General features: G+C 48.6%; 1 pseudogene; it reads left to right on the plus strand.

Moving 5' to 3' along the window:
• Positions 1–4,267: 4,267 nt before the first annotated feature.
• Positions 4,268–17,910, plus strand: LOC149865633 (uncharacterized; annotated as a pseudogene).
• Positions 17,911–18,302: the final 392 nt, after the last annotated feature.

Here is an 18,302-nt window from a genome sequence, read left to right on the forward strand (position 1 = left end):
ACAGTGCCAGCAGGGCACTATTGTCGGTGCCAGAGAGACACCGTATTGTGCCAGGGAGGCGCGGTGTGCGGGGTTGCAGAACCCAGCCCATAAGGGCGGTGTTTTGCCCAGTCGGGCAACCGGACCCAGAGAGGGGTCAAGGGGACAGGCACGGCAGCGAGCACCTGTGCCCCTAGCGCGAGGCGCATGGTGTGGGCCCCGGAGAGGGCAAGGCCCCAGAGTGGGGCAGAAACAGAGCGCGAGGCGCGCGGTGTCAGTCCTAGAGAGGGCAAGGCCCCAGAGTGGGGCAGAGACGGAGCGCGAGGCGCACGGTGTCAGCCCTAGAGAGGGCAAGGCCCCAGAGTGGGGCAGAGAAAGAGAGCGTGAGGTGCTAGGCATCGGCCCTAGAGAGGGCAAGGCCCCAGAGCGGGGCAGAACAGGCAGCAGTAGCGAGCCAACCCAAGGGCGCCGGCATTAGGGCGGCGGTAGCGAGCCGACCCAAGGGCGCCAGCATTAGGGTGGCGGTAGCGAGCCAGACCCAGGGGGCGCCAGCGAATAGCCGGACGCCGGCGAGAACCCGGCCCAAGGGCGCTGGCAGCCGGACGCCGGCGAGAACCCGGCCCAAGGGCGCCGGCAGCCGGACGCCGGCGAGAACCCGGCCCAAGGGCGCCGGCAGCCGGACGCCGGCGAGAACCCGGCCCAAGGGCGCCGGCAGCCGGACGCCGGCGAGAACCCGGCCCAAGGGCGCCGGCAGCCGGACGCCGGCGAGAACCCGGCCCAAGGGCGCCGGTATTGGGGCGGTGGTAGCGAGCCGGACCCAGGGGGCGCCAGCAATTAGCTGAACACCGACGAGACAGGCCCAGGGAGTGGGCTGGAGATAGGAGCCCACCCCAAGGGGGCGCCAGGTGGGTGAGGAGCCCAGGGTGCCCGAGAGAGAGAACAAGGGCACCTGAGGGGCGAGGGACTATACAAACGTCCCCCAGAACAGCTGAGAGGCTTGGGGCGTGCTAAAGCGGAGGTTTGGAGGCACGCATAGCCCTTAAGGCAGGGCGCATATAGATACCCCATTTAGGAGTAGGGACAGGAACACCAGTACCGTCAACTGGGGAACAAAGGCAGCCTCCCATACAACTTATTGGTCATCAAAGTCGTGGCGGGCGAGATTCTGAGGGTGCTACGTTCACCCTAACGTGACGGTAGGGGGCGCTAGGGAGTTCACGGCCACCCCTAGTCCCCGCTCCCTCACATGGTGATACAAGTTAGCTAAATTGCTCTAACTTTGACCATGAATGAAGTAGATTTAAAATTGGAGCCACTGTGTTCCACCTATAATCACTGCCAAATTTAGAAGGCATAACAGTTGCATTGTAACAACTGGTACTGGAATTCTTTCATATCAATACTACGGTTGCATCTGTCTATACTCTTGCTCTCTCTCTTCCCCACCTCCCTTCTCACATGAATAGAAAGTGTAGCCCAGGTGTACACAGGTTTCTACTTCCCTCTCCAATTGAGGGAATTATTGGCAGGGCAGTGTACTGTGAAGGGCCACAACAGCCCAACAGCCACCTCTGTCCCCTATAGAGTCAGGTCCAGTCAATCAATTATTTAACTATACACAGATTTATTATTACAACAAAACCATTAAAGGGTAAGGACATAAATTTTATATATGTACAAATTTACAAAACAATAAACCCTATAATATATATATTCAACACCGACAAGTGCAAGGTGATGCACCTGGGGAGGAAGAACCAGCATCATACCTACAGGCTGGGGAACTCCCTTCTCATCAGTGCAAATGCCGAAAAGGATCTTGGAGTCATCATTGATACCAAGATGAATATGGACAGGCAGTGTGGCGATGCAGTTAGGAAGGCCAACTGCACCTTGTCATGCATCCACAGATGCATCTCAAGCAGGTTCAGGGAGGTAATACTCCCCCTCTATGCAGCACTGGTAAGGCTGCAGCTGGAGTACTGCATCCAGTTCTGAGCACCGCACTTCAAGAGGGATGTGGACAGCATTGAGAGGGTCCAGAGGAGGGCCACTCACATGATCGGGGGCAGCAGGGCAGGCCCTACAAGGACAGGCTACGGGACCTGAACCTGTTCAGCCTCCACAAGAGAAGGCTGAGGGGGGATCTAGTGGCCTGTTACAAACTAGTCAGAGGGGACCAGCAGGCATTGGAGGAGTCCCTGTTCCCCCAAGCACTGCCAGGAGTGACTCGAAATAATGGTCAGAAGCTGGCAGAGGGTAAATTCAGATTAGACATCAGGAGGCGCTACTTCACTGTCAGGTTGGCTAGGATCTGGAACCAACTTCCAAGCAAAGTGGTGCTGGCTCAACAATCACCTTGCTGGGGTCGTTTGACCCCAGGACTCTTTCCTGCCATGGCAGGGGGTTGGACTTGATGATCTGCTCAGATTCCTTCTGACCCTACTAACTATGAAGCTATATATATATATATATATATATATATATATATATATCCACATATACATATATATATATACACACACACACACACACACATATATACACACACACACACACACACACACACATATATATACAAACACCCAGTTACCATTTAAAATGCAGATAAACAATAGAACAAACCAGACCAAAAGATATTGATTGGGCAACCTTATAACGCTATTCACATACAAACTATTACTTCAAATTATTCACATAAACAGTAAGGCACAGTCCAGAAATATAATCAGCAGTCCTTAGACTACCTGGGTTCCTTCCAGGGCAGGAGCCCCACTCCCAACAAACTACTACAGGAAAGGAGGTGGGGGGAAAGAAAAAGGAGAAGACAACCCCAAAGACTCCTAAGCTCCCCCACTATCACTCAGGAGTGGCCCACGTGGTGCCTCTTCTCAACCCTCCCCTGTGAGGACCCTCTCTCCTGGGTAACTTACTACTACTCCACAGTCCCAGAGGGTTACCTCTTGTTCTCCAGGTCAACCTCTGTCCCTGCTGGGTTTTCCTGCAACCTGGCTCTGCTGCCGCCATCCTGACTTAAGGCCACATGCACCCTGTGTGTACTGGGCACTTCACCTTGTGCTAGGGGTTATAGGCCTGGACAGGCTTGTGCAGCAGCAGGGCTTGGTCTGTTTCCTGGACCCTCTGGGAAGCATTGTCTGCACTGAGCTGCTGCCCCGTGTCAGCAGCTATAGACCCGTGCCACCTCAAGTAGCTCCCAGGGTATCTCACCCTCTATGTGTCGCCTCCTGCACCAAGCTCCCAGCCTCGTTCTGGGGGTTGAGGACCTCAGCCACCAAGGGCTCCAAAGATCCTGCTCTGTGCACTGCATCTCTGACCACACGCCAGAGGTTGCAGACCCAAGCCACTTCACGCAGCTCCCAGGATCTGGACACCATGCGCTGTGCTGTGCACTGACAGCCTAACTGCTGGAACTGTCCCCCGCACCCCACTGATAGAAGTCTTCAGGGGCTCTTCCTGGGATACTGCTTCACCCTGTGGAGAAGCTCTCCTCAGCTCTTCTAAGCCCCACTCTTCTCCCTTCTCAGTCCCCAATGCATTTGCCCCTTGTGCTGGGCACGCAACTCCTTTTATATGCTCCAGGGCTCTGCCCCTGAAGTCTTCTGGACCTGACAGTTTGCAGTCTTCAATCAGGTTCAAAGGAACTCTTCTCCCCCTTCCCTCAGGAAAGGGGTGTGATATTATTTCTCTTGCTGCCTCATGATTGGTGGATGGGCTCCACCAATCAAAACAGCTGTATCTCAAGCCTGGGACTCAACCCAACCTCTGAAAGGTAAACCTGCTATGAAAGAATATGTTGGGTACATTAATTTCTCTCCCCTCTCAACAACTTAAAAAGCCATGGTTTGACATAGCTTCCAGCACTCGGGAGGTAGGAGCAGTGGGGAGACGAAGGACACAGGCACATGTGTCTTACACACACGTGTGCCCCCTTACCTGACCCGGAGCGGAGGTGAGAGCAGCAGAAGCGAACAGAGCAGCAGTGAGGGCAGCAGCAGTTGATCCCCCTAAGGTAAGTGGGGCACAGGGACCAACACAGCTGAGCCAGATCCAGAGGGGAAGCCCCCCGGATCCCTCTTAGCTGAGCCAGTAGGGAGCCACGCTCCCGAGCCACGCGAACAGAGTGCGCAAACAGGGGCTGTCTGTAAGAGCGCATTGGTGTTTGCACCAGCATTCACACCGGAGGGGGAGCAGGAGGGGCCCAGAAGCTGACTCCTGTTAGCGTGGGCCAGAGGACCTGAACTCACCTAGAAACTCAGCAACTCCTATGATGGTGTCGACACAGAGTGCTGCCAGGGCCCCTGCCCGGGGGCGCGGCCCTCCCAGGGCTTGTCTGAAGCCTCCACCCAGACAGAGCCCATGGCGGGGCTTGCGTCCCCCAATCCCCTGGCCTGCGGGAGCTGCCCAGCAAGGCCTGGGGGGGCAGGGACTGGAGACCCCTAAACCTGACCTGCAGGCGCCCGCCTTAGGGACCTGGAGGCGCAGGTGAGGGAGCTCCAGGAGGAGGTTAGCAGACTGAGGGGAATCCGAGAGGCAGATGAGGAAATTGACAAATATTTTCCTTCCCTGCAGGGTCGTACGACCAAGGAGGATGCACCTCAAGATGAGCCCTCCACTGCAAAGTGGCAGATGGTCACCTCCCATGCCAGGACTGCTTGAAACACGGCAGCACCAGTTCCTCCAGTCCAGCTGGAGAACAGGTATGAAGCCCTGGCAGCCCAGGAGGAGGAGGAAGGAGAGGACGAACCGCATCCCGTGCAAGCCAAAGGAGGCAAGAAGGCCAGGAGGAAGAAGCATCGCGTGATCGTCATTGGTGACTCCATCCTGAGAGGTACGGAGGGCCCCATCTGTCGCCAGGACCCCTCTGCACACGAGGTATACTGCCTACCTGGAGCGAGGATTCAGGACGTGAAAGGGATGCTCCAAACCATAATCCAGCCCACCGATTATTACCCCATGGTCCTAGTCCATGTGGGCACTAACAATGCGGCCAGGAGGAGCCCTGATTGCCCGATGGAGGACCACCACACTCTGGGGTGAGTGCTGAAGGAGATGGGCGCACAGGTGGTTTTCTCTTCTATCCTGCCAGTGAGTCAATGAGGCAGACGGCATGAAAAATGCATCACAGAGACCAACTGGTGGCTACAGGAATGGTGCTTCGAGGAGGGCTTTGGCTTCCTCAGCCATGATCGGCACATCACGACAAGAGACATGCTGGGATGGGATGGGCTCCACCTTTCCCCTAAAGGTAAGCATGTGTTCTCTTCTAGGTTGGCAGACCTCCTCCGGCAGGCTTGAAACTAGGCTCGTCGGGGGAAGGGGAAGATGACAGTGGAAAAAACATCAGACTGCCAGACCAAGCAGCACCCACAACTACAACCCAGCCCAGACCAACAAGCGAAGCAAATAAGCAGGTAAGAGATAGGGGCCAGGGTAATGCTGGGACTAGGGGGTCAATACACACATCCACAGGAGGCCTCAAATGCCTCTACACAAACGCTTGTAGTATGGGTAACAAGCAGGAGGAACTCACCCTCCTGCTGGCTGACACCAGCTCGGACATAGTGGGGATTACAGAAACGTGGTGGGATGAAACGCATGATTGGGCGGTGAATGTCAAGGGCTATAGGCTGTACAGGAGGGACAGGATAGGAAAGAAAGGTGGGGGTGTGGCAATCTATATTAAGGAGGAATACACATCCTCGTCAATAAGCAAGGAGTCAGGGGGAGGCGCACTCTGAAATGCTTTGGCTTAGAGTACAAGGCAGTCGAGGGGAAAGAGACTTAACGGTGGAAGTCTACTACAGACCTCCCAACCAGGGAGAAGAGCTTGACCAGGAATTCTTGGGTCAGCTCACAGAGGTAGTGAAGGCTAAGGATGTGGTAGTCATGGGGGACCTGAACTTCCCAGACATCTGCTGGGAAGAGCAGTCAGCCAGGTCTGACCGCTCACGTAGGTTCTTGGACAGAATGCAGGACCTCCATCTAACCCAGGAGGTGCACAGCCCCCTCGGGAAGATGCCCTGTTGGACCTAGTGCTGGCCACGGGTGATGACCTGGTGAGGGGAATGCGGGTGCTTGACCACCTGGGCTACAGCGATCATCGCCTGCTGGAATTCACCATCCAGCGCAAGGTGGCAAAGGCATGCAGTAAGGCAGCGGCCCTAGATTTTAGGAGGGCAAACTTCAATGAGCTAAGGAGGATAGTTGGAGAAGCACCGAGGTCCCGGAGAGGAGGGGAGCCAGGCGTCCAAGGAGAGTGGTTGCTCCTTAAGGAGACAATCCTCCAAGCCCAAAGGAAGGTAATCCCAACGAGGATCAAAGGGAGCAGGAGAGCACACAAGCCTCCATGGCTCACCAAAAGCATCCGGGAATGTCTCCTTGCCAAAAAGGAGGCTTACACCCAATGGAAAGAAGGGGTCATCACCAGGGAGGACTATTCTGGGTCTGGAACCAACTTCCAAGAGAAGTGGTGCAGACTTCTACCCTGGGGGTTTTTAAGAGGAGGTTAGATGAACATCTTGCTGGGATCGTTTGACCCCAGTATTCTTTTCTGCCATGGCAGGGGGTCAGAGTAGATGATCTGCTCAGGTCCCTTCTGACCCTATGAAACTATGAAACTGAAACCCCACAGGAACAATTTCTCTGAACTCATTATGCACCTCCAGCATAATATAACTCAAACAAGTGCTACCTTGTGGTAACTGAGTATTGCTTTGCTTATTTTTATTAAAGCAAAGAGACTGCTCTGCAGTGAGAAATATTCTGTACTTCTTAATACACACACATATACATATATAGATATATACACACACACAAATATATAGATCTATCTATATATAGGTATATATATCTATACCTATCTATGTAGAGATCTATATATATAGATAGATACGTCTATATATGCTATATTCAGCATTATTTTACTGATGCTGGATTATTGCAGATTTTTATAATATGTATTTTAATATTTCTAAGATGTCATTCATTTACAAAAATAACTATACATTCCTTTTTAATGTAAAAATGTAATAGCTCTCACACAGCTATTTCAAGGACTGTACCTTGAACCCAAATCCTATACAGACTTAGTATATGCATAGTAAGTCACCAGGTATGCATGTGTTTAGAGTTAAGCACATGAGTGCTTGAAGAAATGCAAGCTCTCTGGGGTTGGGATCATGGCTCCTTACAACTTCTGACAAGCATCTGGGACACACCAAGACACTGTATAATAGTTAAAAACAGCTCTTTCACCATGCAGTATTTCATTCTGCAAGTAGCTTAAGGAAAGCTACATGTCCCTGCAAGCTGATATTGGCGACCAGGGTGGATGGCTAGAGACCCTCTGGGTTAAAATTTGTGGGGAACACGGCACAGGGGACACAACGGTGGGAATCTACTACAGACCTCCCACCCAAAGTCCTGAGCTTGACCAGGAGTTCACCCAGGAGCTGGCTGAGGCCGCATGCTCCAGGACCATGGTTGTCATGGGTGACTTCAATTACCCGGACATCTCGTGGGAGGATCACTCAGCAAAATCTGAGCGGTCCTCTCATGCGTGGATGACCTCTACGTGACTCAAGAAGTCTATGGGCCAACAAAAGGTAAAGCACTGCTCGACCTGCTACTGGCTACAGGGGATGACCTAATCGGTGACCTAGTGATCGATGGGAAGCTGGGTGACAGCGACCATGAGCTGATCACCTTCACCATCCGCCGTAAAGCTGGCAAGTCAATCAGCAACATGGAAGTCCTTACCTTCAGAAAAGCCAACTTTGACAAGCTCAGGAGGCTGGTCAGTCAGGCCGTAAGGGACCATGACCCCACGGAGAGGAGCATTCAAGAAGAGTGGTTGCTTCTCAAGGGAGCAATCCTCAATGCACAAGCTAAGTCTATTCCATCTCGAAAGAAAGGCAGAAAGAGGGCCTGGCTCTCCAGGGACCCAGCAGACCTCCTAAGGTTAAAAAGAAAAGCCTACAAAGGATGGAGGATGGGATTCATTTCCAAGGAGGATTATTCTGCACTGGTCCGGTCCTGCAGGGAGCATACGAGGAAAGCCAAAGCTGCAACTGAACTCCAACTAGCTTCGAGCATCAAGGACAACAAAAAGTCCTTTTTCAGATATGTGGGGAGCCGAAGGAAAAGCAAGGGCAACGTTGGACCCCTGCTGAACCAGATGGGGCAACTGACAACTGATGCCCAGGAAAAAGCCAACCTATTAAATGGGTACTCTGTGTCAGTCTTTCATCAGTCCCATGGGACGCCCAGGCCCACTGCAAGACAGGGAGGTCCGAGTGGGGGAGATCCCCTGCCCTCCATGCTGACCTCATGAAGGAACATCTCGAGAAGCTGGATACCTTCAAGTCAGCTGGCTCTGACAATCTACACCCCAGGGTACTCAACAAGCTGGCGAGCGTCATAGCCCAGCCCCTGGCACAGATCTTTGAAAACTCCAGGCACTCCGATGTAGTGCCCAAAGACTGGAAGAAGGCCAATGTAGTGCTTATCTTCAAGAAAGGGGGGAAAGTGGATCTGGCTAACTATAGGCCCTTCTATCCTGGGAAAGATCTTAGAAAAGTTTATTAAAGAGGTCATCCTTAATGGACTGGCAGACGCCAACATCCTAAGGGATAGCCAGCATGGCTTTGTTGTGGGTAGGTCTTGCTTGACCAATCTCATTTCCTTCTACAACCAGGTGACCTATCACCTGGACAAGGGAGAAGAGATTGATGTCATGTATCTTGACTTCAAAAAAGCCTTCGATCTGGTATCCCATGATCACCTCTTGGCAAAACTGGCCAATTGTGGCCTTGGGTCCACCATGATCTGCTGGCTGGGAAATTGGCTCTGTGGTAAGACCCAGAGGGTTGTAATTGATGGCAGTCACTCATCGTGGTGTCCTGTGACCAGTGGGGTCCCCCAAGGCTCTGTCCTTGGACCAATATTGTTCAACATCTTTACTAATGATGTGGACATTGGAGTCAGGAGCGGACTGGCCAAATTCACCAAAGACACCGAACTTCGGGGCAAAGCATCCACGACAGAAGACAGGCGGGTGATCCAGGCTGACCTGGACAGGCTCAGCAAATGGGCAGATGAGAACCTGATGGTGTTTAACACCAAAAAATGCAAGGTTCTCCACCTTGGGAGGAAAAACCGGCAGCATCCTTATAGGCTCGGCAGTGCTACGCTGGCTAGCACTACAGAATAAAGAGACTTGGAGGTCATCACTGACCACAAGATGAACATGAGCCTGCAATGTGATGCTGCAGCTACTAAAGCGATCAAAATGCTGGCTTGCATCCATAGATGTTTCTCAAGCAAATCCCTGGACATCATTCTCCCCTTGTACTCAGCCTTAGTGAGGCCACAGCTGGAGCACTGCATCCAGTTCTGGGCTCCATAATTCAAAAAGGATGTGGAGAATCTTGAGAGAATCCAGAAAAGAGCCATGCGCATGATCTGAGGTCAGGAAAACAGACTTACGACAACAGGCTGAGAGCCATGGGACTCTTTATCCTGGAAAAGCGCAGGCTCAGTGGTGATCTGATGGCCACCTATAAGTTTACTGAGGTGACCACCAGGATCTGGGGGAACATTTGTTCACCAGAGTGCCCCAAGGGATGACAAGGTTGAATGGTCGTAAACTACTGCGAGACTGTTTCAGACTGGACATAAGGAAGAATTTCTTTACTGTCTGAGCCCCCAAGGTCTGGAACAGTCTGCCAGTGGAGGTGGTTCAAGCACCTACATTGAACACCTTCAAGAGCAAACTGGATTCTCATCTTGCTGGGATCCTATAACCCCAGCTGACTTCCTGCCCTTTGGGTAGGGGGCTGGACTCGATGATCTTCTGAGGTCCCTTCCAGCCCCAATGTCTATGAAATTCATTTGTGCCATGTCAAATGTGTAGCCTCTTAACTTATTATTTTTTTGTTTAAGAGAGATTTCTTCATAGTTGAAAAGTGTTATTGAACATTTCATTTTTTTAAAAACGTCTCAAGTTAACCTCCAACTTTTGCACCCTGAAACTGCTGTTACCACTCAACCATTTTTCAAATTTTCAGGAAGTTACCATAATCAAAAAATTACACCTGCAGTGTGAGGGATTTTGTAGTTCCCTAAAATGACTAACAAACAATTATGATCAAGCACAGACATTTTCCTCATGTTCTCTGCTCCCCTTGTATTGATTTCTTTCTGTCATAAGCTGTTGAAAGGAAGACAGGAAACCCAAACTCAGGGCTTGGCAAATGAAAACAAAATCTAATCTAAAATATATTAGTTTCACATGCATAGATAATGACTTATCTTTGGCATACCACAATTTCTGTTCACACGAAATGAAAAAAAAAATACTATAGTAGAACTGTATTGAGCCAATTCCAGTGTTAAAGTACCTGTATCTCAGAAATATTAATCATGTGCATTTCTGCCTCAAGTAATATTTACCTTGCATATCTTCCTTGTTACTGAGTAATAAAAATAGCAAAAAGCCTGTCAGTGTCAGCTGGACTACTGAGTGATCAAGGAGTAAAAGGAGAGCTAAAAGCAGACAGGGCAGACTGCCCTAGACAGGTGGGTGGGCCACCATTGTGACCGACCTCAGGGATGGCTCCCATCACACAGTTCAAAAGGGGATTGGACATATTCTTGGAGGAAAGTTCTACCAGCAGCTTTGAACATGGTAGATGGGGTAAAGTTTTAGTCAGAACTTCCTAAACCTCTGAATGCTGAAAGTTTCTATTGGAATAAAGCCCATTGCTGGAAAGCTAAATGAGATTTGTGCAGTTTTTACTATGGAACATGTTTGGGAGAGTCCTTCACCAGAGCCATTCCTCCCAGAGGACAGGGCAGTAGAACTGACCCAAACTGAGGTACCAGTAAATGAGGTTTTAGATGACAGTGATAAACTAAACAGCAGCAAATTATCAGAATCTAATGACATTCAACCTAGGGTCTTGAAAGAGCTCAAATCTGGAATTGTAGAATTACTTACTGTAGTACAGGGGTGGAAAAAATGCAGCCCGTGAGCCAGATGCAGCCCACCAAGCCATTCTATCCAGCCCGCAGGGGCCCTAAAAAGTTTAGAAAATTAATATTTATCTGCCCCTGGCTGTCAGTCATGTGGCCCTCGATGGCTTGCCAAAACTCAGTAAGCAGCCCTCCATCTAAAATAATTGCCCCCCCACACACTGTAGTAATTACTATCACTAAGAACAGCCTCAATACTGGAAAGTTTCTGATGTGACACTAATCTTTTAAGATTCAGAATGGACCCAGGGAACTACAGGCTAATGGGTCTAACCTCTGCCCCTAGCAAATTGGTGGAAGTAATCATTTTTAAGAGGATTGTTCAATATGTGGGTGAACACAACAACTTGTGGGGGGGAGGGTGGAATCTGTGTAGCTATTCTAAAAGAAGGTCACTTAACTAACTTTTCCAGTATTTGAGGACATCTACAGGGATGTTGTTCAGGGTGATCCATTTGATATACATCTTAACTTCCAAGCCTTTGACAAAGTCCCACAAAGGCTATTACTGAAATTGGGTCTCATGAAATTAGAGGCAAAGTCCACTTATAGATCAAACACTAGCTTGAAGACAGAAAAACAGGAATAGGCGTATGTGGTCATTTCTCAGAATGGAATGTAAATAGTAGGGTCCCTCAGGGATCTGTCTTGGGAAAAGTGATAAATCATGTGGAAAGGGGGTGAAAAGTAAGGTGGCTAAATTATTCCAACTGGTAAAGAACAAGGCTGACTGAAGAATTAGAGAGGGATCTCATAAAAAGTGAGAGAACGGGCAACAAAATGACAGATGAAATTCAGTGTTGATAAGCATAAAATGATGCACAGAAAAAATAATCCAAACAATATACATATGCAATGATGAGCTCTCATTTAACTGTTGCCTTACAAATGAAGGGAAGCCCTTTATTCCACACAGGGCCCTGGAATCAAGAGAGGGCATGCCTCTCAACGCAAGAGAATCTCTTTCATAGATTTCATTTCATAGACATCAGGGCTGGAAGGGACCTCGGGAGATCATCGAGTCCAGCCCCCTGCCCAAAGGGCAGGAAGTCAGCTGGGGTCATAGGATCCCAGCAAGATAAGCATCCAATTTACTCTTCAAGGTGTTCAATGTAGGTGCTTGAACCACCTCCGCTGGCAGACTGTTCCAGACCTTGGGGGCTCGGACAGTAAAGAAATTCTTCCTTACGTCCAGCCTGAAACGGTCTTGCAGGAGTTTGTGACCGTTCGACCTAGTCATCCCTTGGGGCGCTCTGGTGAACAGACGTTCCCCCAGATCCTGGTGGTCACCCCGATAAACTTATAGGTGGCCATCAGATCACCACTGAGCCTGCGCTTTTCCAGGCTAAAGAGTCCCATGTCTCTCAGCCTATCATCGTAAGATCTGTTTTCCTGACCTCTGATCATGCGCATGGCTCTCCTCTGGACTCTCTCAAGCTTCTCCACATCCTTTTTGAATTGTGGAGCCCAAAACTGGATGCAGTACTCCAGCTGTGGCCTCACCAAGGCTGAGTACAAGGGGAGAATGACGTCCCAGGATTTGCTTAAGAAGCATCTATGGATGCAAGCCAGCGTTTTGATCGCTTTATTAGCCGCAGCATCGCGTGTTTAAATGGAGATTTAAACATAACTTTGAACAGCATTCAGACCAGGCACCAGATCCCAGGATCTGAGCTCCTGTTAGTTTACTAGTTCCCCCAGCCACTCAGGCCTGCTGTTCTCCCCTTCCCCCAGGTTTACAATCGGGGGCAGGCACCTATACACATGCAGAGAGGCTGCTGTGGCACACTGTAATTACAACGCATCGGAGCAGACTCAATTAATTAAGATGGCTGGAATTTTGTAATTATCACACTCCAGCAGAATCCAGCATCATGTGTATCACCATCCCTGTACTGAAAAATGGTGGTGGGGGCACTTTAACTAAAGCTTGTTCAACAAGCTTTAATTAAAGCACCTCTGCTGCCATTTTTCAATGCAGGGATGCTGATATACATGACACTCCAGGCATTCTTATTACAGCAGCTCTCAAAGCCTCTTTAATTAAAGCACTCCCCCTCAGCCCACTCCTAGAGCATGTATATAAATGCACATAGATATAAAATGGCATGTATCTATCTACAACCTCACTGGGTATATGTTAATGAAAGGGTGTGATATAAAAAACCCCTCCCCAGCTAAGTGAAGCATTTATGATAAATACTTAACAACTGTTTAACTAGGATGAACTTTCATATGTTAATAGGTAGGTTTCAACTCTTGACAGTGAATGTTATTCCTTATGATAATGGGCTTCAGTTGTTTTGTTTGTGTTCCTATGGTCAAACACAAGTTAGTGCTTTTCTGTTTACATCGGGGACAAAATAGTATCTGGCATTACAAGCCTGTCTCTGTACAAGGTTATCCAAAGTTTGTTCCAATCAATATATAATGGAGGATGTATACAAGAGGTAGACACTTGTGCCAAGGCCACTAATGTGCTCCTTACAACAGGAGAAAAATATCTTGGAGTAATTTTGGATTCCAAGTTCACCAGAAAGCATTAGCTTTGTGTTCAGTAGCAGTCAAAGTGGCAAATAAAGCATTAGAAATTAATTAGGAAATTATAAACAACAAAAAGTATCATTGTGCCTCTTTATAAATCTATGATAAATCCACATTTACATTCAGCTCTGGTCCCTCCACTTCAAAAAGTATATGGAAGACCCTAAAAATCTAGAAAAAAAAGCAACCAGAATAATAAGGGATATAGAGGATGTTCTGTAAGAAGGGAAACTAAATAAGCTAGGACTTCTTAGTTTAGAAAAAAAAAGACACTTCCAGAGAACGAAAAGGGATGGACATTATAGAAGTCTACAGATATTAAATGGTGCTGACAAAGTAAATAGGAATTTATTGCTTGCTAACTCACAATACCAGAACAAGGAGACACAAAATGTAACTATTAGGTTGGAAGTTTAGAAGTATCGAGAAAACTTTTTTTTTTTTAACATTAAATTAATTTGTAGAACTCTTTGCCACAAAATGTTGTGGAGGCTGGTGGATTAAACCCAGTTTGTGACAGAGCACCTTTGGGTGCCTGCCACTTTAAGGGCTTATGCAGGCCCAAAACAAGCATTCAGGAGAGAGAGGCAGAAATCCCCCTCCCCCCAAAGGATTTTAAGGAGGGAGGTGTGTGGTGGTGCACCTTTGGGTGTTTGCCACTTTAAGCGCTTGAGCAGGCTTTACAGAAACTTGCCGTGACTGCAGAACCAAGCAGGTGATCACATGACAGCCACGAGACTGCTTGATTGGATCAGGGTGGAGCAGCCACAGTATAAGAGCAGGCCCTGAGGAGCAGGACAGGCAGTTGCTGCAGGGATGCTGCCAGAGTAACATCACCCAGCCACAGCTCCTCTTCTCCCAGGAACACTCTGGGGAAGGTAGAGGTTTCTAGGGACCCAGGATGGTCCCAAGCACCAAAGAAGTTGCTGTAGGCCTGGGGCAGAGGAGAAGCTATGTACACCTAGGCCTAAACAAAGCACAGGCCAGCCTAGCAAGGGGCTTAGAACTTGTGGGCCTACTGAGGAGCTAGGCATGCCCTGATCGGAACTGGTGGTGGGGCCAGGGGCTCAAATGTAAGATCTCTGAGGCTCTAGGTAAGCCTGGCATGAGTTGCTGGCTTTATAGTGGGCCCCGGAGGAGACGCCTATTGAGGAAAGGAGTCAGCTGCTTTTCGAGTGACCCAGGACTCTTGATTGGTCAATGCAAACGGGCCAGGGCTGACAGGCCAAAAGGCAAGTAAGCCCACTACAAGAGGCAGGCCAGGGCTGTGGAGAGCTACTGGCACCCCAACTGGCCTAGAGGTGGGGCCAGAGCCTAAAAGATATTGAAAATCCCCTTGATGTGGGGGAGGGCATTACTGCCAAGAGAGGATAGGCAGTCAGTCAGCAAGCAGGCAAAGTGACGGAGGATGAAGCACAGCCTGATGGGAGAAATCAGTGATACCATAAATAATGTGGTACGAGACAGTTGGAACCAGGATGAGAAACGGGTTGAGGTGGAGGCTGCATCAGAGTGCCTAGGAATAAGCATCCCAGAGAGAACATCCAGCACCCCAGTGAGAGGAAGTAAGACCAGGGCAGGTAGGCCTGCAGCCGTCCTGGGGAATGACCTAAAATTACACCCTGCTGGGAAGGGTGGTATGGCAGGGCTGCTTGTGGTGGGGCACTCTCCAGGAAATGCCACACCTGTGCTTCCCTAGTGCAAGGTGAGTATGGAGTACCAGAAAGCCTCAGCCCCCATGCCTCGTGGGTGACCCTGTGGAGAGGAAAGCTAAGGGAACACACCCTGACAGAAAAGCATCAGGCTTGGACAACAGCATAGGGGCCAGGAGGGCCTGAGGCCCAAAGCCTGAATGAGAGTGAGGCTTGGGTGACAACACAAGGGCCAGGGGGACCCAAGGCCTAAATGAGCAGGGCCTAGTGGGAGGCTTGTATGAGCGAGGCCCAGGTATGTTGACTGAGGCCTGAGTAGGCTGTAGGCCAAGAGTGGGGTCCACGTACATTGACAGCTCAGTAGGCAGTGAGATGGATCCATCTGTTACTCCTGCTAGAGCTGATCAAGACTAAAGCCAGGAGATGCTGGCAATCACCAGCAAGCACCAGAAGTGACAGAAGCAGTAACTGGCAATGAGGGAATAGTAACAGACAGAATTACATTACTGCCCCTACACTCTCACCTAACCAGACAACCACCTCTCAGTTGGTTCCAGTTTCCACCCAGCTACTCAGATACTTCCATCTTTTTCCCCTGACAGTGTCACTGACTTCCTCAAAACATCCCCCCAGAATTCAGTGGTTTCTTGTCTCCCCCAAACTATCCAACCTAGACACCTCCACAAATACACACATGTAGTTTTCATTAACTATTAATAATCCTTTCAGCCTTCTAATCTCACTCACTGCTCCCCAAAACTTAAAAACCCAAGTACTGCAAACAACCTAGGCAACCCTCACTCAGCACTTAAATACATTTTTCAGATGCCCTTTAGCCCACCCCCTACCACAGCTATCATGTGGCCATATCTGAGGCTAGTGCTGCTTGAGGCTGAGCACATCACCTTAGGCTCAACTTTATGGTCATATAAAATTATTAGTAAAGGTGCAAATGTAATGAAATATTTTTCATAGTAGTAAATGTGATGTCATGCATGAAGCTACACAAAATGAGACACCTTGTATAATGACTACAGTTTCAAGCATTCTAAACTAATGTGGGTCTTCAATACTTTAGACTTGATTTGCACTAAGGCTTTCCCACTACACTAGGAGTATAAAGAGAGCTTAAAGTGTCAGTAAATGTACATTTCCAAGATGAGATAAACAGGACCTAGTGAGGGTAAGAATCAGGCCCTTTAACTTTTCAGTTTCTCATCACAACTTTGCAGTTTATCATTCAAGGGTTTTTTTCTGTAAGAGTCAAGCATATGTTCAAAATACTTTCCACCAAAACGGTCATTATTATATAATCACTATCTCTTTCACTGAGTGCTACATCAAGCGTAAAACCGCTACTCTGCTAAAACCCTAGGTTCTGAGCATATGGAAAATGTCTTTGTGTAGAGTATTCAAAGAATACAAATATCTAATTCAGATCTATTTTTCAGGAACACCTAAAGAAATCATCAGCTGTACCCAAATTCTTGAAAGTGATGAAAAACATGTAGATCACTCAAATTCAGAATAGGGACAGAGAAAATTCAGTATCCTGACTTACACTATTTTTTTTGTTTGTTTTACCTCTTCATGGGCCAAAACCTTCTGGTAAGGAGGAGGTTTGTGTATGCAATGATTCTCTGAGCTATGTTGCCCAGTGTCGCACGTTCCAGGCAGTCACCCATGGTGAACAGGCCTGAGGGGAGGTTTCAGACAAACCATGGTCCAACCAAGTCCTTAGCAGCAGATCAGGTACAATAAGATGTCAGAACTGCAACATCTGTAAATACTGAAGAAAGCTGCAGCAAGATGGAGGTCTCTTGCTGTCTAGCGTTCTCCCTTGCCATTGGGCTCAGATTTCCAAGATCCTATGGTTGCTGCTTCTATGTACCAGCTTCCTCACATTAAACCAAATCATGCACAGGCTCCTACCACAGGAAACAATATGCTCTCCTGTACAAACAACCAAAAGCCCTGCAGCAATGGACCAGTGGTGATGCAGACTAGACCAGTAAATCTGACAGTCTCCAGCCACAAATCTGCACACAGGCAGCAGCAGTCTGATGGCTGTCTTGCACCTAGGTTAGAGACAGGGGTGCAATTCAGCAGCTGTTACTGTGACTGAGCAGTCTGATTCAGGCTCATTCCATGTGGGGAATGGGCTAAAAAAAGGTACCCTAAACATAGGATCATTTCTACTTCTGGAATCACTCCCTCTCTAGTCAAAAACATCACTCGATAATGATTTTCATAACATGGAATATTCACACCCCAATGAATAACCAAAATGGTGAACAACAAGAAAGAAGAACTGCCATTAGAGCAAGGATGTCTCCAGGTCATCTTGTACTTGTAGCTCTATCTGAAGATGGAGTTCACAAATACAAGACTGTGCTCCACCCATTTGCTCAGGAGAAGGATGCTGTACTGGCCAGATTCAGATATCCTGAAAAGTACATCAAGATCCTGAGGCTCCTCCATGACCAGATGACTGCAATCGTTCAATGCAGCAGATCAGAGATAGAGCCATTGGTCATCTGAACCAGGATCAAGCAAGGGTATGTCATTGCCCTGACTCTGTTCTCCATTTTTTTAAGTCATCTTCGTTCTCATTAAGAACTGCCTTTTCTGTGGAATTGACATTGAGTATGAAGAACTCTTCAAACCTGAGATTTTTTGACTGAAGACCAAAGTTCTCAAGACAACCATCTTTGATCTTCAATATATGAACAACTATGCCATCCTTATGTACACTGAAGAAAACCTCCAGATGAGTAAGCTTCTCTAAAAAGATCCAGCACAAACGTTGGGTCTCTTAACACTGAGAAGGCTGAAGTTTTCTATCAGCCTTCCTGGGCTATGAATGTGAGCCTCTTCCCAAATTACCATCAAGAGATAGTACCTTGGGGTAGCTGAGCACTTCCCCTACCGCAATAGCCACCTGTCTCAGAGACTAAACATTGATGAGATCCAGCACAGATCTGGTGTGCAAGTACCTCCTTTGGGAAACTGCTTTGGCATGTCTTTATTCATTGCTAGCTCCAAAAAGACATCAAGATCCAGGTCTACAAT

The sequence above is a fragment of the Crocodylus siamensis genome, chromosome 4, assembly GCF_052110815.1.
Source record: "Crocodylus siamensis isolate JL-2025a chromosome 4, ASM5211081v1, whole genome shotgun sequence".
NCBI lineage: Eukaryota > Metazoa > Chordata > Crocodylia > Crocodylidae > Crocodylus > Crocodylus siamensis.